The sequence below is a fragment of the Takifugu flavidus genome, chromosome 2, assembly GCF_003711565.1.
Source record: "Takifugu flavidus isolate HTHZ2018 chromosome 2, ASM371156v2, whole genome shotgun sequence".
Lineage (NCBI taxonomy): Eukaryota > Metazoa > Chordata > Actinopteri > Tetraodontiformes > Tetraodontidae > Takifugu > Takifugu flavidus.
Genome location: NC_079521.1, coordinates 6,247,339 through 6,255,024, shown reverse-complemented (window position 1 = coordinate 6,255,024; position 7,686 = coordinate 6,247,339). Strand labels below are relative to the sequence as shown.

The 7,686-nt window shown below is 40.6% G+C and overlaps 1 long non-coding RNA gene across 1 annotated transcript; it reads right to left on the bottom strand.

Moving 5' to 3' along the window:
• Window positions 1-205: 205 nt before the first annotated feature.
• LOC130521587 (uncharacterized) lies at window positions 206-7,135 on the bottom strand. The gene is made up of 3 exons (XR_008949381.1): window positions 6,622-7,135; window positions 6,069-6,147; window positions 206-309 (listed from the first exon to the last, which is right to left on the bottom strand). It is a non-coding gene; the product is annotated as an uncharacterized LOC130521587 (long non-coding RNA).
• Between the last annotated feature and the right edge of the window lie 551 nt (window positions 7,136-7,686).

Genomic DNA, 7,686 nt, shown 5'->3' with positions numbered 1-7,686 from the left:
GCCATGGATGACAAATCTTTCTCTCTCTCTCTCTCTCTCTCTCTCTCTCACATACACACACACACACATGCCTTACACGCACACACACCCAAACAATTGAAGAGTTCATCACTGTTTGTAATTGTGATCCTGTCAATTCCACAAGTTGACAATCCATAACAACAGACCTGCATACATGCTTTCCTCACAAACTCAGTCTGAGACATTTACATTACACGCACCTTTTATTGTACAAACCCTTAGTTAACAACAAACACAAGAAATCAGATAAAAAGATTGCAAGTCCAACAGGCTCTGATGGGATCCTGCCTGAAAGAGGATACAAAACCTTTAAAATTCTGGAATCAGATTTGTTGGGCAGATGAGGATAAACTTCATGTGTTAATAGAAAAGAGCAGTTAAGGATTCAAGCATCATTTATGATATGGGCCTGTATGGCCTACGCCCACAGAACAAGCTTTCTGCTGGGTATTGATGAGTTTTATACACTCTAAATCAATTTTTACTCTATAAATTGACATAAACACAACACGTTATAGCAACTAAATTGCGCAAATGTGTCTGCAAATGTGGAGTTTAGGTGTGAGTGGATGTACATGCCATGAGTCCATATATGTGCAATGGCATCACAGAGTTCAGTGTTGACACTCCATGTGTCAGGGGAACCTATTATAAAACCCTGCTTCTTCCCGTACACGTGACCCCATCCTGATGCTTGTGTATGTGTTGTCAAACATGTTACATAGTGAATACCAAAATATGCATTCCACTAGCAAGACATTTGGTCCGCAAAACTACATAGGGTGGTTAGGAGTTGGGTTAGAATTGGGTTAAGATCAAGATTATAGTTAGCACATGTGTATGTGTGTGTGTTACAACTATATACCACCAATTTCTAATGTTGATTTATATCTGTGAGGTGTAATGAAACTATTGCACATCTCACAAGCACCTCCAGGAAAAGGATTCAGGTCCACTATCTATTAGTTAGGGTGGGTGTCACAATCTGTGTTAGTATGTGCAGTAGACATCCCAGAGCGACCAGGGGTCAAACCAATGACTAGCACTAGATACCTGACCCCAAATACCACAAATTGAACTATGTTGTGTTGGTGGTGTATGAGAGTTGTGTGTATGGCTACTTGTATGTGTGTGTGTGTGCGTGCATGTGTGTCTATACTCTAAAGACTACACCATTTATTGGAACTTTTTGGATTTGATAGGTTGGACATTAATAGGAAGAAAAGGTGATGGGTAAACACTCTGGTCAGAATGGGGGCCTTGTTCTGCTGAGTGGCTCCTGTGGTCTTTGGTGTAGGTGTCCTTGATTAAGATACAGAACTCAAAATAACCCCGATGCCATGTCTTCAGGGTATGAATGTGTCACCACCATGATGAAGGGTAAATAGTGGAAAACAGGTGTGACTTCCCATCGACTGAGGTGGTTAACGCTGCTCTAGAGTCAGTAAACTGGTTCACTGATGAACAGCAAGAGCCAAAGTTAGTTCATGGTACTACTATTACAACAAGCATCTACTACAAACTGAACCAACCCATAAAGCAGGCAAACACATTTTTAAATATGACATGCAAAGAGAAATAGATACACTTGACCCAAGAATTAAACCACAAAGGGCAGAAAAATAAATTAAACTAGGTGTTATGTGTCAATCAGTCCCTTAAGCTTTACTATGTTTGTGAAGTTTTACTTGAACTGAACTGAACTGAACCGAACTGAACTGGGAGCAAATGCAGAGGACATGTTATGTGATCCCACTTAGAACTGCCACTTAGAAGGTGGCAGCAGCATTCAGTGGGAGGTGGGCCAGAAAAGACCGGCTGACTCCAGAGCACTGAGACAGCTTAGCCTCTTTCCTGGAGTGAGCTGGAGTACACAGAAATGATAACTGTCTTTTCCTGCTCAATTGGACATGTGCATGATGAAGGCAAACATCTTTAAATATTATTCAATTGCAACAATTCAACCTAAATTCTCAGTATCTGTCTTTTCCTTTTAATCACAAAGCCTCTGTCCCATTCCATCCCTGTCTGGCTTCTTTCCTCTCTTCTACAGGCTTCTCTCACTCCCAAATCCCTTATTCTCTTACATCCCTCACATTCAGCTTGTTTACTCACTTTTTCCCCTGCCAGGCCTGATTTCCTTTCCCCTTGTCCATCACTACCAACTAATTCACTTCCACAATCTATCTCTTCTGTCTCCCATCTCTTATGTTCCCCTTTCTCTCTACTATGTAAACAGCCACACACACACACACACACACACACACACACACACACACCACACACACACACACCACACACACACACACACACACACACACACACACACACACACACTCTACTACTCCTGTCTCTCCAAACTCGCTCAAGCACAACTAAGCCTGGGGTTTTGAGTCCCAATGAGAGCGGTTAGGGCAATCAGTGCTTTTCACACCCTCTGATGTTCTTAAAAGGTGGAGGGATCAGATGCCCCTGCTGTACTGCTGCACTTCACTGACACACTACAGGCACCAACTCAGACACAACTTGTACACAAAAGCACATGTATTTTTTTATACAAGGCACAAACAGAAATCCAGCTTTATTTGCACAACTAAATTTTGAAAAAGTGCATGAACACACCAAAGTTAAAATGGTGAGAATAAATGTGCCTGTGTAAAGTAAATGCTCAGTTGAGTTCAACGTAACTGAACTGCTCTGTGCTGCCTTTAATGCTGCAAAGACCAGAGACACCATCATTTTACACCATAGTGGACATCTTTGTTACTTGGCACCTAAGTGAGCGAAACACACACACAAACACAAACACAAACAAACACACACACATACACACACACACATTTCAATGTTCAGGTGGATTAATTCACAGCATCATGTCTTCAATCCTAGCTCACCCCCACTGAAGGGGGAACTTTACTACTCTCTCCAGATGTTTCTACCCCTTGTTTCTCCTACTTTCCCACTTCCCTCCTTCATTTTGACTCAGTGCTCTGCTATCGTCCCCTCTTCTATTCTCTGATCCTTGCTTCATCAATCTATCCTCTACTGCAGCCTCAGCCAGGCTGAATTGATGAGCAGAGGCTGTTAGTCACACTGAGGTCACCATGCACACGTACACCTGCATAGATGCAGAAGGGGTCATCCTGGCAGGGTTACACTGCACAAAGTCAGCTTCCCATAATGTGGCTGCTGTTGCCTGCATCACACCCTCATGATCCAATTAGGAGCCCTGATTCCTCCAATCAGCTGCCGTGGAAACCAACGGGTAAACGGGCAGACAGGGGCAGCCGGGCAGTACCAATCTCATAAGTGCTTTTAAGGGATTAGAAGGTGGGTGGGAAGAAGGGAGGGGAACGCTGCGCTCTGTTTCTTGCTCTATTCTCAGTGTTATTTGGTTGCCGAGACCAACAGTACAGTAACTCTTGATTATCGTCACAAGTTACAAATACAAGAGAGAAAGATGCACAGGAATAATGACTCAATTAAAATAAGAGTAAGGGAAAAGGAAGCACTTGGAGTATAGCGGTGACATGAAATGATCAAAGCAACTAGAGAAAGGAAAGAGCTGAAGGAAGGATGAGCGCTCCTGGATGAAGAGACGAACTGCATTACTTTCAGTTTTATAGTCTTTCAGCCTTATATGAGCCCTTCGGGTCTAAAGGGCTTATCAGAACACCGCTGCACTTTGATCGCCGCGGCTGCACAGAAACATCACACTGTTGAGAAAGCAGCTGGTGCAGCCACTAGAACTTGGTCAAACTCAAATGATATTTTGTGACGCACTTCACAATCCTGCTTTCCCAAACTTGTATGAAGAGTTTTTATGAGTAAATTGTTTCACATCTTAATCAGTAAAACATAAATAAGCACAGACCATGACAATATGACAGGATGAGGCAGCAGCACCCACCAGCATTTTCCACACACACATGATCAGTAAAGCCATGCAGCTAAATAATTAAAGAGGCAGAAATAACATCTTATTTTTAGCACTCTCTTGTCTGCACTGTCACACAAACACCTGTGTATACAAGGAACATGCTGTAATATCTGCAGTTTATGAGACGGTATAAAACATTAGTAGCCTCTAGTTGATAAACTCTAATTTCAAGTCTTCAGGGTGTGGAGACAAATCTGAAATGATAGAGTGGAAGCTATCTGGCAAATTGAGGCCCAAACCCATCACATTCTGAAGAATCAATTTGTACAGTTGGCTCATGGGAATCTACGTGGATTTACATCCATTTGGCTGTATCGCTCAACTATGAGAGACCCGTCCAGGAATGGGAAGTTTACAAGAAAGAAAGGAGTTTTCTGAAGCAATGCTAAATGAGGTAATCCAGTTTCAACCTGACTGCATGTAAACATAGTATCAGAAGTGAGTTATACCATCCACATTTAAAAAGGTTCTCTCTCCGTCTCTCTCACACACAACCAGACATAGAATATGAATACACTTCATATACATAAATATGTGTATATGTGCAACTCATTTTACCTTGAAACGACCTATTTATTGCACTATGCTGTGTACATGTGTGTGTCTCTTCATTTCCATTGAGATTTGTGGAAGTGCATTCAACTACAGCTTCAAGAGAAGGCAAAGACATGAATACAAGTGTGGCTGACTGGTCCAAAAACAGAAGAAATCCAGAACAATGATGCCCATTTTGAAGAGGCTCTCCTGCAGCCAGGAGAACTGTAGTTTAGATTACTTTCACTCTGATGACTATGGTATTGGTGGAGTATTGGTAAAAACAACAACAATATTTTCATCAATTATTAGCACACAAATCAAAGACAAATAATGGGAGGCTCAATGTAGCTCCAGTTTGTTTTTGATATGATTAGTAGAAATATTACTTACTAAACATATCTCGCTTTAATTTATACCCTCAAAAGATGTCACCACTTAAGGCAGTATTAAGGCTATTGATTAAGCCAGCTTTTCTAAAATAATTAACTATTTCTTATAGGTTTTCAATACTTGGGCCATCTAGAGATGACGAGACAGCATGAGAACTACCTGTACTAATGAGCATGAAATTGAGTCACACTCAGCCTAAAGTAAATTGCGTGTGTGTTTACATGTGTAGCATGTCTCTTTCAGCTAATACACATGTATTTTATTTCAAAATATGATGAACACTTTGATTTTGATATACTTTTCATTCACTTGGATTAATAACAAAACAGTTTGAGCTAATGAAACTGGATCCAATTTTCTTGAGTGTGACACTAAAGGAAATGGACAGACACACACATACAGACACACACAGTGCTCAGTGGTGGGAAGAGAAAGTTGAGCTGTTCTAGGAGTGGGATAACAGGAGTCCAGGAATAGTGGCGATCAATGAATGGATAGATGGATGGATGGATGAGGGGGGTGATGGGAGAAATGAGTGGTCTCCTGGGTAGAACAGTGATAGTCTCACAGTGTCTCAGACAAAATCCTTTCCAAAATAGGGAAGACAACATTAGGCTGTAACTCATGAAGAAATAAATATAGCAAAATAAAAATAGTTCAGTGGAAAGGTTTTTTTTAGATTAAATGATGTCATCGACAAACATTAATGACAAAATTAGTTGCGGTGTTAAAATATTTATTTGTTGGTAAATCATTGCACATCTCAGTTTGAGCCCCAGTCCAGACAAAACCTGGAAGGTGTTGTAGTAGTAGGGGAAGGTGCCAGAACGCCTTTAGATCATTGCCAAGGTACCCTTGAGCAAGGTACTGAACCCCCAAATGCTCACATAGTTCCCTGGTGACTCATCCAGGGGTCGACCTTGCATTCGCGCATATGCCCCCCCCCCCATCCCAAAAGGGATAAAGCGATCGAGAAGACAAGGAAGAATGATATCAGACTTTTTTCTGCTTTGAAAATTTGTTGATGATCGAATGCAGATGGACCCCTTAATGATGAGGTTTATGAGGTTTCTACTCAGACCTGCATCAGTAAAGTAGTTACTTTATCATGTGTGTTTTAAACACATCAAACCACTATTTTATTTATTAGAGATCCAACCAGTCACCAACCACATCTTACCTGAGTGATGAGGGAGAAACGTTCTTCACAGTGACATTACTGTCCAGAAAAAGTGGCCTCTTGGCACAAGTCATTCTTTCTGAAAATAACCAGAAACAATTTATTGCAATGACTAAACTAGACACGCTCAAAATCTGGTCTTTCGGCACCAGTAATAAAATAAGAGGACAGTTCGGAATAGACGTTTAAAAAAGCGAAATTTAGCTAAAGGTGTTCCTTTTCATCTTGTAATTATCTAAAGTGTTTTAGGTAAAATCTTTCATTTAAAATCTGCAAATTATACAGAAGATGATAAACAGAATCCACCATGCCTGGAAATGCAGAATAGTAAAATCTTATTATCTGTTAACTACAGTTTTAAATGTCTACAACTTGTTTTACTACTTTATTTAAGACCAGACTTTTTTTTGTTTTTATCTGTGATGTTTACACATCACCAACTATAAATTGTAAAGTGCTGCTTGTCAAAACCTCATCTACTAATTTGCATCCATCTGTCAAAGCAGTCAAAGTTTTTCAGGTTTAGATATCAAGTCTGCAGTATTTCTTTCACCTCGTTCCAACGGAAATCCTCAGTGATCAGGCAGAGCCCTTTTAGTGTGGTGTTACTGGTGAATGGATATGACAACCCGGGTCAAAATGTCTGTCGATGCAAGCAATTCAGCATTGAGCTCCATGAAGCATAAAGGTACAGGCAACACATTCCATTTATATTTTTAAAAATAAAATAAGATTAAAGGGCTCCTGATCTGTTGTAGACAACAACAATAAGAAATGATCACAGAAATAGTCACTGCAACAAAAGTGATAGATGCTTGTTGACGCTCTTTTCTTTTGTGAGCAGCTGTTCTTTTTAGGCCTTCTAAAAACTATAATTCGCTATAATTATGAAATAAAGGTGAATTCTTTCACCAACCGCACACGCCCTCATATAACTGCCTGTGTGCACATACAGAGTCCATGAGCGCTCCAGAATAGCTGTAAAAACAGGTATTGATGTGAAGGCCCAGTCAATGACCATCAGAGGTAAACAGAGACTGCCATTAGCCAGCCAGTCAATCGCTAAAGCATTCTGGGTAACTCTAGTGCACACACAGACACAGGGATACACACATTGACAGCAAGAGGACACCCCTCAGGGGCATATTAACCACATGCAACCCCACCCCCCACCACACACACACACACACACACACACAGAAAGACATAAAATAAAGGGTTAACCGTAGCCTTTCTGATTATTCTCTCTGTATGCATTTCTTATCCGTCCTACTCGTCACAGAAATCATAACACACACACACAAAGCCCATGTTTTGCTCAGGAAATGCTACTGGGCCTTAACCAACTCTGTGTGCATGAGTGCGTGCATGTATGTGCATGACAGAGAGAGAGAGGGAGAGAGAGAGAGAGAGATTGCATGTCAGTTGTGCAAGTTGTGATTATGCATTAGTTAGCTAGCTAATCAATGCTAAACACCACTAAGCCTGACAAACTGCTTATGTCACCATCAGCAAGTCTTACTAAAACCAAAATTCCCACATTCCCAAATTGACTTAATATTAGAAAGAATATATATATATATTCTTGAATTTAACAACATCAAAAATAAAAATCTGC